Source organism: Schistocerca gregaria, chromosome 9 (genome assembly GCF_023897955.1).
Source record: "Schistocerca gregaria isolate iqSchGreg1 chromosome 9, iqSchGreg1.2, whole genome shotgun sequence".
In the NCBI taxonomy this organism is placed as follows: domain Eukaryota; kingdom Metazoa; phylum Arthropoda; class Insecta; order Orthoptera; family Acrididae; genus Schistocerca; species Schistocerca gregaria.
Genome location: NC_064928.1, coordinates 74,824,978 through 74,850,703, shown reverse-complemented (window position 1 = coordinate 74,850,703; position 25,726 = coordinate 74,824,978). Strand labels below are relative to the sequence as shown.

Below are 25,726 nucleotides of genomic sequence, written 5' to 3'. Positions count from 1 at the left end.
ATTGCAATGGTTCCACATGTACCTCACACATATGTAAAAGTCGTTTTTTTTTTTTCCTGTAGCCTTTTCCAAAGTTAAACTGCAAGTCGTCAATCAGATTTGTTGTCGGGTACGCTTTAAGTCGTGACCTTCTCGTAAACTACCTATGACATGTGTGTTGTGGAGTTTCTCGCGCATTGACAGGTAATATGATGCAGCTGCTGACTGCAGTGTCTGTATTTTTCCGAGGTGAGGTAGGCGAGGGAGGCGGAGCGTGGGTCCCGAGGCTTAGAAGCCGCACAGCTGCTAGCCAGGCCTGCCAACCTTCCAGCCGGGTCGTTTCGCAATGGCCTCGAATGCACTTAAGCAGTGTCACGCTGTGAGCTCCGTGTTTTGATCGAGCTACAATATTCGCACTCAAGTTTGGCACACCGTAAAAAAAAAGGTTACGTACGTGTTCTGTAGCTCACATTCACAGTAAACATTCTGATGAAAGTGTCGAATTAATTAACAAAGAACATATTCTTCAAAAAATGAAAAATTATTTATGCGATTACCTGCTGGTCATTTGCGTTGAAGCTGTACGGAGTTTGTAAGAAAATGAATAGGTTCTGGAACCACAAAATAAAATGTACTAAAACTGTGATTCATCAATATCAAAAAATTAAATCTTTTACATTTAGAAACTCTACAAACATTAACAGATTATTCAAGAACATTAGCTGATAATAATTAGCAATTGCACAAATGGCTTAAGGCCCAGTGATATTTTCTTTCACTGTGAAACGAAGTAATAAAGTTTTAAGCAACAGCAATACAGGTGTTTAGCGAAGGGTTACGGGTGACGATCATTCGAACAATTATGCTCAGCAAGTGCACAAACGCCTCGAAGTGCAATGACAAGCACCTCTCAATGCCGTAACACCAGTGCTGGACGAAGACTAGCGGGTCAAGATCCATTGTATGACCCATCTTAGCAACTTAAGTCCCGGTGGTAATTGTCTTTCATTGTAAAGCCAAATAATTTGAAGTATTAAGCAGTCGTAACAAAAATAGCTAAAACAGCGTAACAGATCAACAATATCAGTTGATGAAACAATTAATTATTTTATTCGTGACTGTAATTTGCAGCAATTGTAGTATGATATTCTAAGGATAAATTTCAGTCATCAGTTGAAAGTAAATTTTATTATCCAGAATTAGATTTTCACTCTGCAGCGGAGTGTGCGCTGATATGAAACTTCCTGGCAGATTAAAACTGTGTGCCGGACCGAGTTCTGCAAGGTTCGCAGGAGAGCTTCTGTAAAGTTTGGAAGGTAGGAGGCGGATACTGGCAGAATTAAAGCTGTGAGTACCGGGCGTGAGTGGTGCTTCGGTAGCTCAGATGGTACAGCACTTGCGCGCGAAACGGCAAAGGTCCCGAGTTCGAGTCTCGGTCGGGCACACAGTTTTAATCTGCCAGGAAGTTTCAAATTTTATTATGTTTACCCACTTGGAAAAATTAATTTGTCATCTTCAGAAGCCTACGAAATTAGGGATTTATACATCTTTAGGCCTCATTCATGTGAGGTATAAAAAGTATATTACAGAAACTTATTTAGTTTAGTAAAAAGTCAATATCTTTGTCAGAGAAGGAAAATGTATTGTGTGTTCAGAATTTACATACCGTATATGATGTCGTAAACTCTCCTGCACCTTTTGTGCTGGCAGCAAGGAACATATATAAAGCATGTACAAAAATATAACCAAAGCAGGTAAAGAAGTTATATGTAATACATTTGAAAACACAAAATTCTAATATATGGAAGGGATGGGCTAATTCACATTTTATGACAGAAGGTATGCAATCAAAATAGCATCTGTTTTTAATGCAAGTTGATCATTCAATAAATCTTTTGAATTTAGATGAATGTTTACATACTTAAAATCCTTCTAAAAGATTCATTTTGTAGTCCTTGTCAGTAATATTTAAAATTTCGGTGTCAAGCAAGGCTGGGGGGAGGAAGTGTGTGTTTCTCTGTCTTGTTTCTCTGTCTTGCGGTGTTCTGCAAAAGTTGACTGACATGAATTCTCGTCATGTTTACTGAGTAAGTGCTCACGTCACAGGTTCTTAATTAACCTTCCTGTCTGTCCCATACAGAAACTCGGAGATATATTACATAGTATTTTATATACTCCAGATTTGAGAAACCGGTCAGTTGGAGGTTACTCATTATGTATAAAGAACAACCTGGTGGCATTTTTTGTGGTAAAGGACGCAGTAATGTCTTTTTTGTTTAAATAAGTTGGCTATACGTTGTGAAATGTTTTCTAGAAATGGAACTGTAGTGTATTTCTTAACAGTAAGGCCATTTTTATTAAGTTTACAGGACTGTATATTCTGTTTTTTTTTTTATAAAGTTTTTCTCCAAGTTTGCTTCATATCCGTTATTGACACCTATATAATTTATTAAGTTTAGTAGTAATAGCATAAGGGGTTAGCGGCACCTCAGTGACACAGTCGATCATATCGTGAAAGAATGCCAGTTTGTGCTTAAAGGGATGACGCGACATGAATGTCTCGCCAAGGTCTGAAAATTTATAATATCCCTAATTTTTTAGCCTTCTGAAGATGACAAATTAATTTATCGAAATCGGTAAAGATAATGAAATTTATTTGCGCCTAATGACTGAAATTTATCCTGACGAAAACGACAATTACACTTTGCAATTACTCAAACGGTAAACGTGAGGAACCCAAAGCTAAAGTTTATAGCACTAAAATCGTACATTTTAAAAAGAGGATATGTACAGGATGACTTACTTAACGGCCGGCGGCCACCCAACAGGCTTTACAATTGCTTTAGGATCTTTTTGAAATTTGGTTAAAACACGTGAAGCCCACAAGTAACTGTACAGTGATTGAAGCAAACGACGACAAGAACTTACAGTAAATCTCGCGTCTAGGTAAAGAGAAGTCTGTGTATTTAGAAGGTGCCGTTCACATCATAGCACACAAGATTTAAATAATCGAAAAAGACGCGGAAAATGTTTAACCTCAGGGGGTAACAGACAAGCAAACAATTGTTTGCAGTTGACGGTCAGATACACAGGCAGAATGGGGAAGATCCGGCGGGCTGCATGATAAATCAACCAATAACAAAATAATCACCTCACAGGAGGCTAGTTCGAAAAATAGCGAATAAATAATACGGACTAGTTGTAATCAGCTGGCCTGCTGCCTTACCAAAATGGATACATTTTCCTTAGACGTGTTACGAAGTGTGTTTTATTGGATGTCCCTGGATCGACTAAGACACATAGTGAGGTCCCTAATACACGATACATTAACTAATAGTAATTTAAGCTGTAACACACACCTATAATCGGTATTAAACGCTATTTTAGTTACGATTACCTGCCATAGTCAGTCTTAGAGGAGGCGTTCTGTAACTGTAAACATTGAGGTATTCTAATATGAAAACCGAGCGAGGTGGCGCAGTGGTGAGCACACTGGACTCGCATTCTGGTGGACGACGGTTCAATCCGGTCTCCGGCCATCCTGATTTAGGTTTTAGGTGATTTCCCTAAATCGTTTCAGGCAAATGCCGGGATGGTTCCTTTGAAAGGGCACGGCCGATTTCCTTCACAATCCTTCTCTATCCCGAGCTTGCGCTCCGTCTCTAATGACCTCGTTGTCGACGGGACGTTAAACACTAACCACCACCACCACCTAATACGAATACTTTGCATGACAAGATGGCAGTTGTTTTTACAGTGAAAAATGGAATTGTCATTTTCAAAGCTGAGAATACATAATATGTAAATTACATGTGAATATTCGTCTTGAATAAGTAATATAAGTTAACAGGGAAACAAATAAATAATTACATACTATATTACTACCAGCAGCAACGACTGCAACGACCATTACAGAAAAAGACTTTTTCATAATGTATAATAGTGCTATTGTAAAATTAAAAAGAAATGTAAAATAGCTGAAGACATAGAAAAGTTTCCACAGTCACAAATAAAATAATACAAAGTGTGTCCGTAAGTGACGTACCTCACAACACAGGTAGTACTATCTAATGTTCCATGACAGTTAGAGAAATAAAAGGTACCTCAAATGTTACAAGTACAAATACATTTAGCCAGTACCATGTTAGATACCATGTCCACTTTAACAGCTCGAGTGAAACTGGCACACAGCTTCTTAACATATCTCAATGTGCTTGAGTCTACCACAAGAGGGCAACATAATTTACATAAGTAATTTTTTTCTGATGTAAAGCGATACGCTTACAAGCATGTGAGTGCCAAAAAAATCTGCTTTCTTACAAAATTAAAAACGATGAAAGCTTTCATACAGAAAACTAGAAAATGTAACGCCATAATGTAAGATAACTGCTCATTCAGAGCACTAGGTAGCGTAGTTTATCATTTGATTGTCCATATTTGACAATAATGTGGGATTACAACTTAAGGAGTATTTAGACATCGCTGTAGGCTGCTAGATTAGAGGCCTACGACAATATTATCCAAGTTGCAAAGGTCGTTCGCTGCAGCACGGGAATCCACGGGCCATTCACCCCGAGGCTTTTCTCTTTCTTACTGAATCTGTTCTCATGTTTGTAGATTTCTATGGCTTCCCTGCACAACTGCACTTAGGGGCTTCAGAAAGCAAGTTACACCCGGCATAGCACGCAAAGACCTTCGTACCAGAATAATGGCGCTGCGACATAAGAGAGTACGTGCTCAACGTTTCCCGTAATTCAGCTACGGTGCGGATAACAGTATCGTCATAGTACGGTAGTGAATTGTCCAAGCAACTGGAAACATACTCCAAAGTACAATTTTTGTGCATACCACGTCTCAACTTCACGTGGGTTCACACTGAAATTCTGACAGATCCAGACCAAGGGCTATGACGTGTTCAGGCATACTGAAATGGCGGCACCAATTTCACTGTGTTAAGGAGCGCGACTAAATGTAAGCCTTTTTTTTCAAATTTATTTGACTTCAGCACTGAGATTAAGCTACAGTCGCCGTACATTACAGAAAGTTTACGTGACTGAGTCATATAGTAACCTTGGCTGTACATGGTGGTCCATTGATAGTGACCAGGCCAAATATCGCAACGAAATAAGCATCAAACGAAAAAACTACTCGTCTCGCTTGAAGGGGGAAACCAAATGGCGCAATGGTTGGCCCACTAGATGGCGCTGCCATAGGTCAAACGGATATCTACTGCGTTTTTTTTTTAAATAGGAAGCCCCTTTTTTAATACATATTCATGTAGTACTTAAAGAAATATGAATGTTTTAGTTGGGCCATTTTTTTTTTTTTTTTTGCCTTGTGATAGATGCCACTGTAATAGTCACAAACCTATAAGTACATGGTATCACGTATTTGCTTCCTATTACATTACCCGTGTTAAAATGAACGATTTTCCAATTCCGGAAAAGGTCGATATCGTGTTGATGTATGGCTATTGTGATCAAAATACCCAACGGGCGTATGATATGCATGCTGCTCGGTATCCTGGAGGACATCATCCAAGTGTCCGGACCGTTCACCGGATACTTACGTTATTTAAGGAAACAGGAAGTGTGAGCCACATATGAAACGTCAACCACGACCTGCAACAAATGATGATGCCCAAGTAGGTGTTTTAGCTGCTGTCACGGCTAATCCGCACATCAGTAGCAGACAAAATGCGCGAGAATCGGGAATCTCAAAAACGTCGGTGCTGAGAATGCGACATCAACATCGATTGCACCCATACCATATTTCTGTGCACCAGCAATAGCACGGCGACGACTTTGAACGTCGTGTATAGTTCTGCAACTGGGCGCAAGAGAAATTACGCGACGATGACAGATTTTGTGCACGCGTTCTATTTAGCGACGAAGCGTCATTCACCAACAGCGGTAACGTAAAGCGACATAATATGCACTATTGGGCAACGGAAAATCCACATGGTTTACTGCATGACAGAACGGCGATGTACTTCCAGCATGATGGATGTCCGGCAAATAGCTCGCGTGCGGTTGAAGCGGTATTGGATAGCATATTTCTTGACTGGTCGTCGAAGCACATTCACCGGATCTGACGTCTCAGGATTTCTTTCTGTGGGGAAAGTTGTAGGATATTTGCTATCGTGATCCACCGACAACGCCTGACAACATGAGTCAGCGCATTGTCAATGCATGTGCGAACGCTACGGAAGGCGAACTACTCGCTTTTGAGAGGAATGTCGTTACACGTATTGCCAAATGCATCTAGGTGACGGACATCATTTTGAGCATTTACTGCATTAATGTGGTATTTGCAGGTAACCACACTGTAACATCACGCGTTCTCGGAAATGATAAGTGCACAAAGGTACATGTATCACATTGGAACATCCGAAATACAGGTAAAATGTTCAAACGTACTTATGTTGTGTATTTTAATTTAAAAAAAAAAAACCTACTTGTTAGCAGCTCTTCGTCTAAAATTGTGAGCCATGTGTCTGTGTCTATTACAGCGCCATCTATAACAAAGCGAAAAATGTGGTACTACACGAATATTTAATAAAAAATGGGGGTTCCTATTTAAAAAACGCAGTTGATATTCGTTTGATCTATGGCAGTGCCATCTAGCGGGCCAACAATAGCGCCATCTGGTTCCCCCTTCAAGCCAGACAAGTTTCGTTCTTTGTAGTTTTTTCGTTTGACGCTTATTTCGTGATATATTTCGTCTGGTGACTGTCAATGAACTACCCTGTAAATGTGTGGCGTCCACGTATACAGTTGTTCGTTGGGCTCAGTGCTAGTGCTGTGAGAGCTGTATCCATCGTGTTTATCAATTATGTGTTAACATCGGCGGTTAAAATGTAGAGATTTTTTTTTCATACCTGACCAATTGATTTTGAGGCAATATATACAGATAATAGTATAAAGTATTCATGCATGGATCTTGTTATTTCATTTACTTCATCACGGTGCGTTCTCATACTCCATCTAACGGTTTCACCTCATACTTGAGCAATATTTGTTTTAGAATAACAACAGATTTTCTAACATTAATAAGACAAGATTTTTAGTTGTCAGGTTCGTTAAGCAAGCAGTTGGACAACGCCAATCCTAACCCTGTGTACACGAAGTGAAGATTTTAATGTCCTGTGTAGATAAAGGGTTCACAGCGATCAATTGCAATGATGTTGCTTCTTTTCCAACTGCATTACGAGGTTCAATTTAACGTGATAAATTCACAGTATTGTTTCCTGTGACTAAGGTGTTGTAGTTGGATGTTACTTCAGGTTCTCATACTTAATAGCAGACTTATTTCATACTTACCAAATTTGGTAATAGTGACTGAGCCTCACCAAAACTAGTCATGTATACATCCTGTAATTCACAGCGACTATGGCTAGACTACAGTACTGATGTCAAACACATTTGAAAAAAAAAAAAAATCCCCAAGACCGCACGGGCGTGGCTGATACTGATTTGACAAGCTGAAAGAACATATAGGTTCACACAATGATTCTGAAACTGGTCCGTTTCAAACCCATGAATTCTTATTGTCAAGGAACTGAGCATCTGGTAGAAATTCCCGACCGTTCTTAACAGTGACTTGTTGGCAATGTTGAAAGTGAAGTTCAGCGCTCAGAAGAAGTTACTGGGCCCGCCGTAATAAAGTGTCGCTGACTTTTCCATTCCCCATCATTCCTCTTCTCTACAGCGAGAACCACCATGTTAGCCACGGGGGCTTATGTTCCGTGATCCTCGTATTGATGATTCCATCTATCAGTATCCATCCAAAATCACAGAACATCTCCATCATACATGTTATTTCCGTTGTTATGAGATAGTCAAAGTGTTTCCTAGCTGTGTGTTTCACCCTTTCCTGTGCCAAAATTAGTTTCATTTACGAATAATACAGACCATTTTTCTACTAATGTTCTACTTGCGAACATCTCAGTAACTTTCAAGCTTACGTGAATTGTTGGTAAAAAATTTCGTAAGTGCATACAGGGTGTATCAAAAATGAACGGTATATTTGAAACGGCAATACAAACTAAAGGAGCAGCGATAGAAATACACCGTTTGTTGCAATATGCTTGGGACAACAGTACATTTTCAGGCAGACAAACTTTCGAAATTACAGTAGTTACAATTGTCAACAACAGATGGCGCTGCGGTCTGGGAAACTCTATAGTACGATATTTTCCACATATCCACCATGCGTAGCAATAATATGGCGCAGTCTCTAAATGAAATTACCCGAAACCTTTGACAACGTGTCTGGCGGAATGGCTTCATATGCAGATGAGATGTACTGCTTCAGCTGTTCAATTGTTTCTGGATTCTGGCGGTACACCTGGTCTTTGAAGTGTCCCCACAGAAAGAAGTCACAGGGGTTCATGTCTGGCGAATAGGGAGGCCAATCCACGCCGCCTCCTGTATGTTTCGGATAGCACAAAGCAATCACACGATCATCGAAATATTCATTCAGGAAATTAAAGACGTCGGCCGTGCGATGTGGCCGCACACCATCTTGCATAACCACGAGGTGTTCGCAGTGTCGTCTAAGGCAGTTTGCACCGCCACAAATTCACGAAGAATGTCCAGATAGCGTGATGCAGTAATCGTTTCGGATCTGAAAAATGGGCCAATGATTCCTTTGGAAGAAATGGCGGCCCAGACCAGTACTTTTTGAGGATGCAGGGACGATGGGACTCCAACATGGGGCTTTTCGGTTCCCCATATGCGCCTATTCTGTTTATTGATGAAGCCGTCCAGGTAAAAATAAGCTTCGTCAGTAAACCAAATGCTGCCCACATGCATATCGCCGTTATGAATCCTGTGCACTATATCGTTAGCGAATGTCTCTCGTGCAGCAATGGTAGCGGCGCTGAGGGGTTGCCGCGTTTCAATTTTGTATGGATAGAGGTGTAAACTGTGGCGCATGAGACGATACGTGGACTTTGGCGTCATTTGGACCGGACCGCAGCTGCAACACGGAGAACGGAAACCCGGGACCGCTGTTGGATCACCTGCTGCACTAGCTGCGCGTTGCCCTCTGTGGTTGCCGTACGCGGTCGCCCTATCTTTGCAGCACGTTCATCCGTCACGTTCCCAGTCTGTTGAAATTTTTCAAACAGATCCTTTATTGTATCGCGTTTCGGTCCTTTGGTTACATTAAAGCTCCGTTGAAAACTTCGTCTTGTTGCAACAACACTGTGTTCTAGGCAGTGGAATTCCAACACCAGAAAAATCCTCTGTTTTAAGGAATAAACCATGTTGTCCACAGCACACTTGCACGTTGTGAACAGCACACGCTCACAGCAGAAAGACGACGTATAGAATGGCGCACCCACAGACTGCGTTGTCTTCTATATCTTTCACATCACTTGCAGCGCCATCTGTTGTTGAAAATTGTAACTACTGTAATTTCAAAAGTTTGTCCGCCTGAAAATGTACTGTTGTCCCAAGCATATTGCAACAAACGGCGTATTTCTATCGCTGCTCGTTTAGTTTTTATTGCCGTTTCAAATATACTGGTCATTTTTTAAACACCCTGTAAATGCGTTGAGACGGTGTTCTTAATATTCTCAACTGCTTCAAGAGATGGTTGTCAGATGTGTGTGTGTTTGTCTCTGTGTGTGTGTGTGTGTGTGTGTGTGTGTGTGTGTGTGTGTGTGTGTGTGTGTGTGTCCCATAAATAATTCTGAATATTTTCTTTCGTGCAATGAAAACTACTTGCATCAGCTAGGTGTTACTTTAGATTATTATCCCATAACTGATAAGCGAGTGCAGATATGCAAAATACTTTTACTTACTGAGTTATATACCCCAAAAAACGTTTTTCATGGTGGACACTGTTTGCAGTAGCTCCATATAAAAGGCAGTAGTTCTAAAATTAGAAAGACAACGCCTTTTTGCATGCTGCACAAACCGGCAGAATGTTCGATACTCGAAAAAACCTTTTTACACACCTAGGTCACGACAGTGAAATATTATAATCACATATCTTATCTTCTACAAATTAATGTGTAAGAAGCTCTATTTAATGGTACCTCTGATAACGATTTCTTATCAACACGGTAGTAATGGACATGTACACCACAAGTTAGCTCAGTTCACAAAAAAACCGTGGCCTAATAATGTGATTTACATTCGGTACTACTGTCAAACGTAGTTACAACTTATTTAAACACTTGTGAATTAGGTCAGTAAAATGATAAAATGGATCTTTGCCACTGTGCCAGCATCAGCCACACTAAATCCTCTGGTCCACATTTAAAATAAAACTGCACGTGACGTAGTCAACGTCTAAAAATCAAATGGTAAAAATTTTAGCAAATATATCTTTAAAATTATGTCGTGATAAATATAAAATTAGCTTAAACAAAACAAACAAACTTTTCGTCAAGGGCATTGTTGCGTACGCCTAAACTAAATGTTATGCAGAAAATCGTGTGAGTGAAATAGTCTTATAGCAGAAACACGTGGAGCCTCATACATTATGAAGAGAGGTTGAGAGTGTATAAGCCTGTTATGAACGACTGTGAGGGTCCAAACATCCAACCAAACATGGTAAACACATGATGGCTGTAATACAAGTATGGAATTGAGGTGTGTGTCCTCAAAGTATTCTGTCGGCTCCACGCAATACTACCACAGCCGACGAGAGGATTTCATATACCAGCTACGTGTCATCTTGCAAAATATAACCTCTAAAACAACATTATGTATAGCAAAACATTAAAATGGATGTGGATATGGACAGAACGCAATTTAACAAAACTGCCTCAAGTATCTGCATAACATCTCAAGTATCATGGCAGAAAGGTCCAAATAATTGACAACAATTATGTCTGAAGCCCCTTATGGCGGAAAACTCCTTTATAAAAATTCGTCTTATACACTTTTATAGGAAGGAGGCTACAGTCGAAGTGTAAAGTATAACTGCTTAAAATTTGAACTGTGCAATGTCGTGTAGAAATTGCGTTAAATTTTTTTCTCAAACTCTTTCTGTTCGTTTTGAAATCTTTTATGGGTGTTAATTAATATGGCTATAAATCTCAATCTCTTCTATAATATACATGGTATCTATTTTATGTAATATATGCAACAGAACGACATGGCTTTTGCTGTGAAACTTAAATGATGAGGCATACGTATTGCCACGAAGAATGTGTTCCCTTGCATTTCGTGTTAAATGATCTGCCCATTTATCTGATGTAGATATTTTCAGAAGTGCCACAGCTTATTTTGTAAACCCCTCACTGCGTAACCGGATAACGTTTTTTGGCGTTCAGGGTTATTTTGCCTAAAGAGTTGCCGGATCGAAAGTTAATGTGCACTTCCGTCTTACCGAACAATCGACATGTTCTATCAGATACTTTACCAGAGCGTGGGAGTACAGCGTGTTTTGGATTTCCTTTGCTCGAAGATTGTAAGCAAAGAGTAATTTATGTGTATGAACATACCTTTTTGTGACCATGTTTTCTCTTTTTGATCAATTGGTCGATTATGTTGCTTTCATACTCATTTGTAACCACAGCAGCTTTCAGTATCGACAATGTCTTACTAATCTCCTCCTGCGTGATGGGCATTTTCAGGATTCTGACAGCCACTCATTTCCAATAAACGTTTTCAAGTGATTCTGGATGGCATGAGAAACTGTGAATGACTGCGTTCGTTGTTGTTGGTTTTTGGCAAATTTTGAAATAATGGCTACTGTCATTGTTTGTAATGGTCACATCAATGACATTAGTGCTAGACTGCAACCGGACTTAGATTGTAAATTTTTTCTTACGATGTGACGTCTGTAGCTGAGCCGACATGACGTCGATTTCGTCTGTGCTTTTGTTGAATAAGAGTAGTGTGTCGTCCACATACCTTTTGTTGTAAATGATATATTTAGTAGTGTATTCATTAAAAAATTTGTTCTCAGTACTGTTTACAAAAATATTAGCTATTTTGCCAACTATACAATTGCCTGTGGCAGCACCTTCAAGTTGAGAATACACCTTGTCATTGAATGAAAAGTAGTTCAAAGTAAGATGAATACCTGTAATGATACAATTACATCTATCTCTGGTATGCTAACCTCTGTTAAGCAGAGAAGATTATCTTTTAGAATAATAACTGTTTTCGGCATTAGCACATTAAAATGAAATGAATTTTGTTCCACTGGGGATACATAAATTTTTAATTTCATTCGCTGGGTCCACCGCATTTTTAAATAAGTAATTTGTCTCAAAAGTATGCAGTTTTTTTTATCATTCTGTTAAGTTTATTGCTAATGAGACATTTAGGACTACTGTTGTTGTTGTTGTGGTCTTCAATCGTGAGACTGGTTTGATGCAGCTCTCCATGCTACTCTATCCTGTGCAAGCTTCTTCATCTCCCAGTACCTACTGCAACCTACATCCTTCTGAATCTGCTTGGTGTATTCATCTCTTGGTCTCCCTCTACGATTTTTACCCTCCACGCTGCCCTCCAGTACTAAGTTGGTGATCCCTTGATGCCTCAGAACATGTCCTACCCACCGATCCCTTCTTCTGGTCAAGTTGTGCCACAAACTTCTCTTCTCCCCAATCCTGTTCAATACTTCCTCATTAGTTATGCGATCTACCCATCTAATCTTCAGCACTGTTTCAGGACTCTTAATGCAGTTTATGATTGGACGGACTGGAGACTTCTCATTGTAAAGTTTTGGTTGACCTTTGAAGATGGGAGTTTTGGGTTTCCTTAGTACACAGTCTCCAATCTCTTGTGCTGAGAGGATAATTTCACTCTTTTTAGGGCTTTTTTAATCACTGTGTTAAATTCATTGCTTGGATCTTTCCTAAGTTTCGCAACCTTGTTGTTATATTCTTATTCATCTACAACAACCAGCGTGTTACCTTTATCTGATTTTAGGATAATTGAATTATACATTTACAACTTACTATTTATGTCATTTACTGCTTTGTTTATAAAGACACTACTTATGGTATTCATGTCACGTTTCAACTGCTTCTGCGGTAACTCAGCGACTTTGCTTGTAATGCTGGTTTCATTGCAAACTGGCAGTAGAATCATGTCAAGTGGTACGTTTGTGTCACGTATTAAGTTCTTGGTCGCACTGTCCACGAATATGAGTTCGACGTTAAAATTTAGGTCTTTGTTAAGTACCTTAAAGTCAGATTGACAAAACATGTTGTTTGTTTGGTTTTCCACTCATTTAAAAAATTTCTAGTTAGAAACATCATTTCTCTCGTCCTTAAAGTCACTTTGTATTCACGTATAGTTGTACAGAGAGTCTAGTTTTCTCGTGCCTGGATCTGACCTCCTTCCTTACTACATATACAAAATAATAGGCCCATCAGTAGCAATATCAGATTGTGCTGGTTTCGGAGATCCACTCAGTGCCATACGAACTAAATACAAACCACGATTTAATTAAGCTTTACGTTTAAATTAATCGCGGATCTCCTCCACTTACCTTCACGTTTTGCTGCATCTGATTTAGTATTTTCCCGCCATGCACTTTAGAAGGAGCTTTTCTTTCCGATACACTTTATTAAAACGAGTGTCCTGAGTCAGCTACATGTTTTTAAATGTGTTTCTTTGGTGCTTGATCACCTTGCGCAACACCTTGTGAAGTAATGCGTCAATAGTTTACTGTATATGTGGACCCACAGCCACTGCGAGTTTCTTCAGGAAAATTATTGTACCGCGTAGGCTGTTTTTATTTTTGAAAAAAAAAATTTATTTCATGATTTTCTTACGCATTAGCCGTTTCTTGTGATGACTCAACGCACACTGTCGTCCGCATTGTGCGTTAGGGGATGACGTTTACTCATGCTGGGGGTACTTTGGTTACGAAGGCACCCATCATACGAACGCAAACGATTTACACACGCACACACACACACACACACACACACACACACACACACACACACACACACGCACGCACACACACACACACACTTGTTATGCATCATTTTGATAAAAGAATCGTTCAAATTACGACGTATGAAACGTGTAACTAGCAAACTAACTGGCATCACAAACACACAAAGACCACCACCACCACCCACAGCTCTAGGGCAGCTGCATGTGGTACATTATACTTCGTAAGTTCACCAATGGGACAGATGTCTGCCCACACCTCTTAAGACATTATTGTGTGGCATACAAATGACAGGAAAATAAGGGTTGCCCATCGGGACACGTTTCAAGGTCACCTGTCCTCCTTGCCCTCTTCACCTCCCCGTCTCCCTCCATCACACCTCTAGACGAACTGTACCGCTTAAAAGTGACGGAAAATTCTTCCTACGGGCTCCCTTTCACTCATGTTCTCTTCGCTACAATGGAAGATTCAGTATCTAGAAGCATCACCAGAGACCAACCCCCGCCTCCATGTAGAATAAAAAGTATAAGAATAGCGTCACATTCGAAGGTAAGTATTAATTCACTCCTCTCTCTCATTGGAGGTATGTGTAATTTCACAAATACATGCGATTTTTCTGTTTTCAACAGCGCAACAGTCCTCTGATACGGCACTAGCAGATATGTTGGAACAGGACGTACCCCTGTTCGCTGAACCGTCACTCATTGAACCGCATACCTCACAGTCGTCCTATGCGATTGACTGGATTTGCTGCCGGCCGTTGTGGCCGAGCGGTTCTAGGCGCTTCAGTCTGTAACCGCGTGACCGCTACGGTCGCAGGTTCGAATCCTGCCTCGGGCATTGATGTGTGTGATGTCCTAAGGTTAGTTAGGTTTAAGTAGTTCTAAGTCCTAGGGGACTCGTGACCACAGATGTTAAATCCCATAGTGCTCAGGGCCATGTGAACCATTTGAACTGGATTTGCTATTCGCGTTTCTGACATTGCATCACCATGACAGCATCCCACAGTCTGCATACCTGATGTGTGGCATCAGGAGGCTGTGGTATTCGAGTTTCCACTACCTGCTCAACATAATTTGCCGTGGGTAACTGGTCCCATTTTACTAGGGGTAATTTGACTGCCAGTGGATAAAACAATTTCTCATGGGCAATTCCTAATGCATGTATGAACTACAATTTAATAACTCGAAACTTATAGGAAAAAGGGATATCGCGTTACCTATCCTGTATACTGACTTGTTCTGCATCATTTTGATAAAAGAATCGTTCAAATTATGACCTATGAAACGTGTAACTAGCTAACTAACTGACCCACAAATAGGAAGACTATTGTTCTGACGGCGAGTGGCAGTAGCGACGTTTCCAGTACGCTGCATAGGTGCCATTCGTGGTCAAACAGCGCAACCTGCATTTATGTTCAAGCATATTTTTGTCAGGGGGGGTAAGCGGACCAGAAGTGTAGTTGAGGTGGCAGAATGACCTGTAGCGCAGCCCGAGGTCTAGGTTAGGTTCGAATGTGCGGTGCTCCAACAAGGCTCCCGAACGTCGTACGACTATGCCAGTGAAACAAACACCGAACCGACCAGATGCTACAGGTTGCTGTGTCACCTCCCAGTCTTCACAGACCGTTTTCCCTCTCGCCGTTGTCAGACTTTCGCCCTGGGACTCTCTCTCGCGTGTGTCAATGTATTTTTGGCTGTCAATACAGCGGGTACGGCGGGCTATCTTGACACATGTCAATCACGGCCCCTGCATTCCAGCTGACTGCGAACGCAACCCGGCTAACGAGAGATGGGGCGAACCGTGCTATAGGCTCTCCCGTCCGCTCCCGCAACCACTTTCAGCATGACTGTCATACACAGTGTGACATCTTTATCTAAAATATTCTAGAAAGTAGTGTGTTGAAGCGTAGTCGCACACTCAAGTGGAAACAATTTACTTAGTGTGCCACAGTTTTTATTCTGGAAGTGTTGCTCGGCTGAGAATGCTATATACACCGGGTGATCAAAAAGTCTGTGTAAATTTGAAAACTGGATAAATCACGGACTGATGTAGATAGAGAGGTACAAATTGACACACTTGCTTCGACTGACATGGGGTTTTGTTACAACCAAAAAAATACAAACGTTCAATAAATGTCCGACAGATGGCGCTTCATCTGATCAGAATAGCAATAATTAGCATAACAAAGTAAGACAAAGCAAAGATGATATTCGTTACAGGAAATGCTCAATATGTCCGCCATCATTCCACAACAATAGCTGTAGTCGACGAATAATGTTGTGACAGCACTGTAAAGCATGTCCGGAGTTATGGTGAGATATTGGCGTCGGATGTTGTCTTTCAGCATCCCTAGAGATGTCGGTCGATCACGATACACTTACGACTTCAGGTAACCCCAAAGCCAATAAAAGCACGGACTGAGGTCTGGCGACCTGGGAGGCCAAGCATAACGAAAGTGGCGGCTGAGCACACGATCATCACCAAACGACGCGCGCAAGAGATCTTTCACGCGTCTAGCAATATGGGGTGGAGCGCCATCCTGCATAAACATCGTACGTTCCAGTAGGTGTTTACCAGCCAGGCTGGGGACGATGCGATTCTGTAACGTATCAGCGTACCTCTTACCCGTCACGGTAGCAGTTACAAAACCAGAATCATCCATTTACTCGAAGAAAAAAGGCCCGATAACGGCAGATGTGGTAAATTCAACCCATTCTGTGACTTTCTCGTCGTGCAATGGAGTTTCCACGACAGTTCTAGGCTTTTCGGTAGCCCGAATTCTGCAGTTGTGGGCGTTGACAGACCCTCGGAGCGTGAAATGAGCTTCGTCGGTCCACGACACGTTACTCAACCGATCGTCATCTTCCGCCATCTTTTAAAACGCCCACACCGCAAATGCCCTCCGCTTCACTAAATCGCCAGGTAACAGTTCATGATGCCGATGGATTTTGTACGGATAGCATCGGAGGGTACGCCTCAGTGCCAACGAAACTGTAGTGTATGAAATGCCGGTGCGACGTGCGACAGCACGAGCGCTGACTTCCCCGTGCATAGACGAACCCGCTACAGTCTCCATTTCTTCCTGATCTGTCTCAACAGCGTTACGCCTTGTGCTTGGTCGGCTACTACGGAGTCTATCGTCTAAACAACCCGTGGCTTCGAACTTTGAAATCATTCTCGCCACATCTGCATTTGTCGATGGACCTTTACCCGTTCGAATCCCCTTCCTATGGCGATAGGATCGTATCGCTGAACTAGCACATTCCCTATTCTGATAATACAGCTTCAGTAAAACCGTATTTTCAGGTAACGTCAACATGCTGCGACTGCTGACGTATCTGATCCTCTCTCTCATTACAGCTCCTTTTATACACGATTGTCATGCGCAGTCAATGACGTTTTACTGTCCAGCGCCATCTGTCGGACATTTTTTGTTCTAATAAAACTCCATGTCATTCCAAGCATGTAGATAGAGAGGTAAAAATTGACACACATTATTCCGTGATTTATTAAGTTTTCAAATTTATACGCACTTTTTGATCACCCGGTACATTCAAATGACTCCGAGCACTATGGGACTTAACGTCTGAGGTCATCAGTCCCCTAGAACTTACAACTACTTAAAACTAACTAAGCTAAGGACATCACACACATCCATGCTCGAGACAGATTTCGCACCTGCGACTGTAGCGGTCGCGCGGCTCGAGGCTGTAGTGCTATATATACATTCACCCATCAAATAGTATAAGCCTTAAGTAATAATATATCGAAAGTTGTTATCTTTTGTGATCCGGGCAAGGCATTTGAGTGGGTAGATCATGTTACTCTCTGAGAAAAACTCAAGTTGTACGGAACAGATGGCTTTACACACAGCTGGTTTGAATCATAGTTAAGAAAAGAGAATGTAATACTTGATGCTGAATAATTCTGACACTGTCGGAAAGGTGAAAGATTTTAGTGACTGGGTAAAAGAAAAGAAAGACCACAAAGGGAGTCCCACAGGTTTCAATTTTCTGTCCACTTCTATTCCTTAGAAATGTGAATGACCTTTCCCGTAACATTCAACAAGCAGAATTGGTACTTTTCGCAGACAATAGTCTCACTAGAGAGTAAGGAACAGAAGAGTTGGTAAATGACATTTTCCTAATAATTATTAAGTGGTTCTCAAAAAATGGACTCTCCCTAAATTTTTGAAAGAAAAAAAAATCACTCTATTCAGTTCTGTACAATAAATAGTCATACCAAACAATGGATGTACGACATGAGCAAGAGTCACTAAATAGAGCACAATTCTCCAGATTTTGAGTGTACAAATTCATGACAACTGAAAAAAAACATGCTACTGAAGTCCTCAAACGGTGAAAGTCAGCTACTTTCGTTCTTTATATAATTGCTTATCTTGGAAACGAATGCATCAACCAGCTGAATACTTTATATATTTCCACTCAATAATGTCTTACGGAATAATTTTCAGGGGAAATTCATCATTTAGAAAGAAAATATCGGTCGCACAAAAGCTAGCAAAAGAATAATATATGGTATTCACCCACGAACGTCATGTAGGCACATCTTCAAAAGGCTGAGCATTTTTAACTGCACCGTGACAATAAACATATTTGCTAGTCAAATTAGTCATAAATATCTGTCACAGTTTGAGGAGAATAGTGGCGCCCATACCTACAACAGTAGAGGGGAAACTGACGCCGATATGTGAGTGGCTCGAAGACTTCTTAATTAATAGAACCCAGTGCATTATCCTCGACAGCCTGTGACCACAGGGACAAAGATATGGTAAGGAGTACCCAGGGAAGTGTGACAGGACCGCGTGAATGAGGTGGCGGACTGGGTGGGCAGAGACTGCGGTTATTTTCAGATGATGCAGTGGTGTGCGTCAGGGTGTCTGAGTAGCTGTAGTTACGAGGTGACTTATACAAAATTTGTAGTTGTTGTCATGAATGACAACTAGCTCTAGATGTGCAAATATGTATGTTAAAGTTGATGTTCGAGGTCAATTTATTGGGCGAATTTCAGGAAAGTGTGGTTTATCTGTAAAAATGACTGTATAGAGGAAACCTGTGTGAACTATTCTTGAGCACTGGTAGAGTGAGATTCGTACCATGTCGGATTAAAAGAAAAGATAGCAGCAATATACAGGCGTGCTCGTAGATTTATCACCGGCAGGTTCAAACAATATGGAAGTATTAGAGAGGTGCTTCGGAAACTCAGATGGGCAGACGACCTTACTCCCGAGGAACACTACTGAGGAGATTCAGAGGACTGGAATTTGACGCCCACTGCAGAACGATACCACTACTGCCAGCGTTCGTACCACGCAGGTACCACGAGCATAAGATACGAGAAATTAGAGCTCATTCGGAAGCACACAGACAGTCGTTTTCCGTCTATCTGCGATTGGAATGCGAGACCAAATGACTGGGAGCGCTTCAGGATACCCTCCGGCACACACCGTACAGTGGCTTGTGGAGCAGGTACGTAAATATACACTCCTGGAAATGGAAAAAAGAACACAGTGACACCGGTGTGTGAGACCCACCATACTTGCTCCGGACACTGCGAGAGGGCTGTACAAGCAATGATGATCACACGCACGGCACAGCGGACACACCAGGAACCGCGGTGTTGGCCGTCGAATGGCGCTAGCTGCGCAGCATTTGTGCACCGCCGCCGTCAGTGTCAGCCAGTTTGCCGTGGCATACGGAGCTCCATCGCAGTCTTTAACACTGGTAGCATGCCGCGACAGCGTGGACGTGAACCGCATGTGCAGTTGTCGGACTTTGAGCGAGGGCGTATAGTGGGCATGCGGGAGGCCGGGTGGACGTACCGCCGAATTGCTCAACACGTGGGGCGTGAGGTCTCCACAGTACATCGATGTTGTCGCCAGTGGTCGGCGGAAGGTGCACGTGCCCGTCGACCTGGGACCGGACCGCAGCGACGCACGGATGCATGCCAACACCGTAGGATCCTACGCAGTGCCGTAGGGGACACGCACCGCCACTTCCCAGCAAATTAGGGACACTGTTGCTCCTGGGGTATCGGCGAGGACCATTCGCAACCGTCTCCATGAAGCTGGGCTACGGTCTCGCACACCGTTAGGCCGTTAGGCCCCAACATCGTGCAACCCGCCTCCAGTGGTGTCGCGACAGGCGTGAATGGAGGGACGAATGGAGACGTATCGTCTTCAGCGATGAGAGTCGCTCCTGCCTTGGTGCCAATGATGGTCGTATGCGTGTTTGGCGCCGTGCAGGTGAGCGCCACAATCAGGACTGCATACGACCGAGGCACACAGGGCAAACACCCGGCATCATGGTGTGGGGAGCGATCTCCTACACAGGCCGTACACCTCTGGTGATCTTCGAGGGGACACTGAATAGTGCACGGTACATCCAAACCGTCATCGAACCCATCGTTCTACCATTCCTAGACCGGCAAGGGAACTTGCTGTTCCAACAGGACAATGCACGTCCGCATGTATCCCGTGCCACCCAACGTGCTCTAGAAGGTGTAAGTCAACTACCCTGGCCAGCAAGATCTCCGGATCTGTCCCCCATTGAGCATGTTTGGGACTGGATGAATCGTCGTCTCACGCAGTCTGCACGTCCAGCACGAACGCTGGTCCAACTGAGGCGCCAGGTGTAAATGGCATGGCAAGCCGTTCCACAGGACTACATCCAGCATCTCTACGATCGTCTCCATGGGAGAATAGCAGCCTGCATTGCTGCGAAAGGTGGATATACACTGTACTAGTGCCGACATTGTGCATGCTCTGTTGCCTGTGTCTATGTGCCTGTGGTTCTGTCAGTGTGATCATGTGATGTATCTGACCCCAGGAATGTGTCAATAAAGTTTCCCTTTCCTGGGACAATGAATTTACGGTGTTCTTATTTCAATTTCCAGGAGTGTAGTTATGGATGTAAATGACGAGGTACAACTATCTCATTCGGTTCACAGAAAACAGTCGAGTCGCCACGACTTAACCCTTTCGTGAGCCGTGGGAAACGTGCTTCCCACTACAATGAACTCGCTCCTAGTAGCGTGGCATTCGCAGTTCCCACCTCTGTACGGTGCTACCACCTATTGAACAGTATGGGGTACTACTTAAAATAGGAAGTTTCCGCCTTTTTGCTGTACCTTCGCGCAGAGGCATTGTATAGCTGAGTGTTGCTCTGTATAGGAGCCTTTCAGTGGTGTTTGTGACATTTTGTGATTTTTTCCTCAAAGCTAGAGTATAAGGTCAATACTTTTGATTTACCCAAATTTGTGAAGGAAAACGTAAAATTGGAACGAGGAGGATTCTAGTTTGCCCCAAAGGAGCCATTTCTGCAGTAAAATGGATGGATAACCGTCCAGTCACTTTCCTGTCCTCAGTTCATGACCCATGAGAAACAGCCACAGTGAACAGGAAAAACAAGGATGGTGCTAGTACAGAGATTTCCTGTCCTGAAGTTGTGGCAGAATACAACAAAATAGTGGGTGGTGTCGATAAGTTTGATCAATTACGAGAAAGGTACGCTATTGTCAGACGTTCCGTGAAATGGTGGCACAGAATACTTTATTTCCTGGTGGACGTTGCTTTCAAATGGCTCTGAGCACTATGGGACTTTACATCTGTGGTCATCAGTCCCCTAGAACTTAGAACTACTTAAACCTAACTAACCTAAGGACATCACACAACACCCAGCCATCACGAGGCAGAGAAAATCCCTGACCCCGCCGGGAATCGAACCCGGGAACTCGGACGTGGGAAGCGAGAACGCTACCGCACGACCACGAGATGCGGGCGGTGCACGTTGCTGCAGTGAACAGTTTTATCCTGTGGAAAATAAGTAAAAGAGAAAGTGGACAGCATGATCAGCTCACATACAGGATCCATCTAGCCAGACAATTGATCGCTGGCTTCTCATCCAAAAAAAAAAAGGGTGGACAAAAACGTGTCCTTCTGGCTGTAGGGGAGCATCAACCCATTTTAAGAGAAACCACTGGACGTGCCGTCATTGTAGTACCAAAGCTGCGGAAAAGAGCTGTGTTTGTACATATTGTCAAATACCACTTTGCATAGACCGATGTTTCAGAAAATTTCATGGCAGGTAATTGTGAACAATCATTGTAACAAGAGAAGTAAATTTATCAAATAAATATGACATACACTGAAAAAGTTGTTTTTGTCATTTAACTGCAAGGAAGGGCAGTGGGAAGAATACTTCCCACCTTGTTGTATGTCCTCACTTTCACAGTTGGAGCAAATTTGATATTCTGTATGATGAATATAACTATCTGTTAACTGCTATCTGCTCCCCATTCATTAAAAAAACTGCTCAATAATTTTTCCCACGAAAGGGTTAATCAGTAAAAAATCGCGCTGACGCGGTTTAGTCCTTTGCCAGGGACCTCCCGGTGGTGGCCGATTTGTGGCCGTACCATAATGGCCGATGGTTCCCTCCTGGATGGGCTGCTCCCCAAGCGATGTCCTGCCCGCGCCTCGGCTGACGGGGAGTGTCCGACCTGGTGTACCTCAGGCGTCGGTGTTTCCGCCGCCTCCCACGACAAACTCAGACTGTGTGGTCCTTCGCCAGACGAAGAACCTTTCGCCTCGGCAGCTAACGACGGGTGGTCGGTGCCCTGCTGCTCCACTCGACCACCTGCACTGTGCCATCGCTTTCCAAGCGCCCAGCGTGCTCGATGAATACGTGCGGCGTGCCCCAGACTGTCCTCTTCAAGCCGATCTCATTCCCTTATAAACTGTCTGAGCTTCTTGGAACTGCGGACCAAATGACATACCACAAAAAACTGTCGGACTCTGTTTCTCGCTAAGCTCGACTACAGGCAGCGTTACAAGGTATTAGCCTGATGTCCGCTGGTGGTTGTTGATTACTTGTGTACGGTATTATTTTATCCTGTGACCATGAAGGAATTATCTTCATGGGACGGATGTGATGCACACGTACAGGCAAACAAATGATTACAATTTGGGGAAAATCGGATGATTTTTTTCAGAAGGAAGAACTTCATAAACTGAGCAAGTCAATAATGGTTTGAACCCCTTCTTATGCTTATGCAAGCCTATACTGGACTTGACACTCATTGATAAAGTTGGAACCACAGGGCTGCTACGGTCGCGGGTTCGAGGATGGGTGGGTGTGATGTCCTTAGATTACTTGGGATTACGTAGTTCTAAGTCTAGGGAACTGATGACCTCAGATATTAAGTCCCATAGTGCTTAGAGCGATTTCAACCTTTTTTTTAATTTTTTGGTAAAGTTGTTGGATGTCTTCCTGAGGGATACTGTACTAAATCTTCTCCACCTGTGTTACTAAATCGCCAAAATCACGGAGCCGGTTGCTCGAGACGTTCCCAATTGGAGAGAAATTCGGGGACCTTGCTGGTCACGATAGGTTGCTTCTGATGATGATAATATTTGGTTTGTAATTCGTTAAACTGTGCGGTTATCAACGTCCGTACAAATTCCCAATCTAGCCACTTTCCGGAATGATGATGAAATGAGGACAACACAAACACCCAGTCCGTTGGTGAAGAAAATCCCTGACCTGGCCATGAATCGAACCCGGGACCCCGAGATCCGGAGGCAGCAACGCTAGCCACTAGCTGCGGACGCCACAATAGGGTTTGGCAATCACGAAAAAAAGAAAACAGCAGAAACTCTCACCTGCTGCTGGAATGTAAACTCAGGATCTCTTCCCATGAAGGGCAACAAAACCGGGCGTAGAATATCGTTGACATTCCGCTGTGCTGTAAAAGTGTCGAGGATGACAGCCAAACGGGTCCTGACAACGAAATGGGTCTACGAACAGAAATGACATCCCATACCATGACCCTGGTTGTCGCCTATATGGTGGGGAACAGTGAGATTTGTATCCCTCCACTATCCGGAATGCCTCCAGGCATCTCTTCGCTTCTCATCGGGCATCAGTGGGACTTATCACTGAAGACAATTCTACTCCATTCAGTGAGACTCCAGGCCGAGGAAGTGTGTGGAGACGCCTCGGAGAGTGATAGGATAACAACCTGAGTGTCACCCACCATACAACCCGACAACCAGAACTAATGGTCTAGGATGCCACGTATTTTCGTAACAGGACCTCTTTGTTTGTAGTCCGCGGAACCTTTAGAGCACAGAGGGACGTCGACGATATTCTGTGTGCTCTTTTGTTCGCCTTTTTGGCAACCCATCCTGGGTTTACATTTCAGCAAGACAATGCCCGACCGCGCACAGCGATATTTCAGATATCTTCGTGCTTACCAAAACGTACCTTGGCCAGCAACGTCGCCTACTCTCTCCCGAACAGCGAACGTTGGGAGCATCAGGGGCAGGGCCCTCCCACAAGTTCGGGATTTTTACGATCTAAGGCGCTAATAGACTGGCTGGGTGAGATTAAGATATGTGAACACCAAATAAGTAGTCTCGCATATGCGGATGACTTAGTTGTGATGGCAGATTCGATTGAAAGTTTGCAAAGTAATATTTCAGAGCTAGATCAGAAATGTAAGGACTATGGTATGAAGATTAGCATCTCCAAAATGAAAGTAATGTCAGTGGGACAGATACATAAACGGATTCAGTGGCAAATAGGAGGAACAAAGTTAGAACAGGTGGCCGTTTTCAAGTACTTAAGATGCATATTCTCACAGGATCGCAACATAGTGATAGAACAGGCAGCAAGGTATAGCAAAGCTAATGCAGTGAGCGCTCAGCTACGATTTACTCTCTTCTGCAAGAAGGAAGTCAGTACCAAGACTAAGTTATCTGTGCACCGTTCAATCTTTCGTCCAACTTTGTTGTACGGGAGCGAAAGCTGGGTGGATTCAAGTTACCTTATCAACAAGGTTGAGGTCACGGATATGGAAGTAGCTAGGATGATTGCAGGTACTAATAGTTGAGAACAATGACAGGAGGGTGTCCACAACGAGGAAATCAAAGAAAAACTGGGAATGAACTCAATAGATGTAGCAGTCAGGATGAACAGGCTTAGATGGTGGGGTCATGTTACACGCATGGGAGAAGCAAGGTTACCCAAGAGACTCATGGGTTCAGCAGTAGAGGGTAGGAGGAGTCGGGGCAGACCAAGGAGAAGGTACCTGGATTCGGTTAAGAATGATTTTGAAGTAATAGGCCTAACATCAGAAGAGGCACCAATGTTAGCACTGAATAGGGGATCGTGGAGAAATTTTATAAGGGGGCTATGCTCCAGACTGAACGCCGAAAGGTATAATCAGTCTTAAATGATGAGGATGATGATGTAGGCGCCAATCGGACAGAACTGTGCATGATATCCCTGATGAGGACACCTGCCCGATTACTGCTTGCATAAAGACCAGAGGTGGACCAACGCGTTACTGACTTGCTCAATATGTGAATTTCTTTTGCACGAACAAATCATCCAACTTTTCTGAAATTCATTTGTTTGTCTGCACATCTACGGACTTTGGTCCCATTCACTGTTCGGATACTGGACTCGCATTCGGGAGGACGACGGTTCAATCCCGTCTCCAGCCATCCTGATTTAGGTTTTCCGTGATTTCCCTAAATAGTTTCAGGCAAATGCCGGGATGGTTCCTTTGAAAGGGCACGGCCGATTTCCTTCCCAATCATTTCCTAACCCGAGCATGCGCTCCGTCTCTAATGACCTCGTTGTCGACGGGACGTCAAACACTAACCACCACCACCACCACTGTTCGGATAATTCCTTCGTGGTGCGTCGAGGTACTTAAAAGAAAAGTATTTGCAGTAACTATTCCGTAGTAGATGTGAGACTTCTTACAGCAAGTGTGAGACAATGAATGTAACAGATAATATGCTTAACACCTTCTTATATTTACGAGGATTTCG

The 25,726-nt window shown here is 43.0% G+C and overlaps 1 protein-coding gene across 1 annotated transcript in view; it reads left to right on the top strand.

Moving 5' to 3' along the window:
* Window positions 1-25,726, top strand: part of LOC126292291 (potassium voltage-gated channel protein eag) — a 1,528,023-nt gene that overhangs the window by 174,651 nt on the left and 1,327,646 nt on the right. The gene's annotated exons all lie outside the window — the stretch shown is intronic.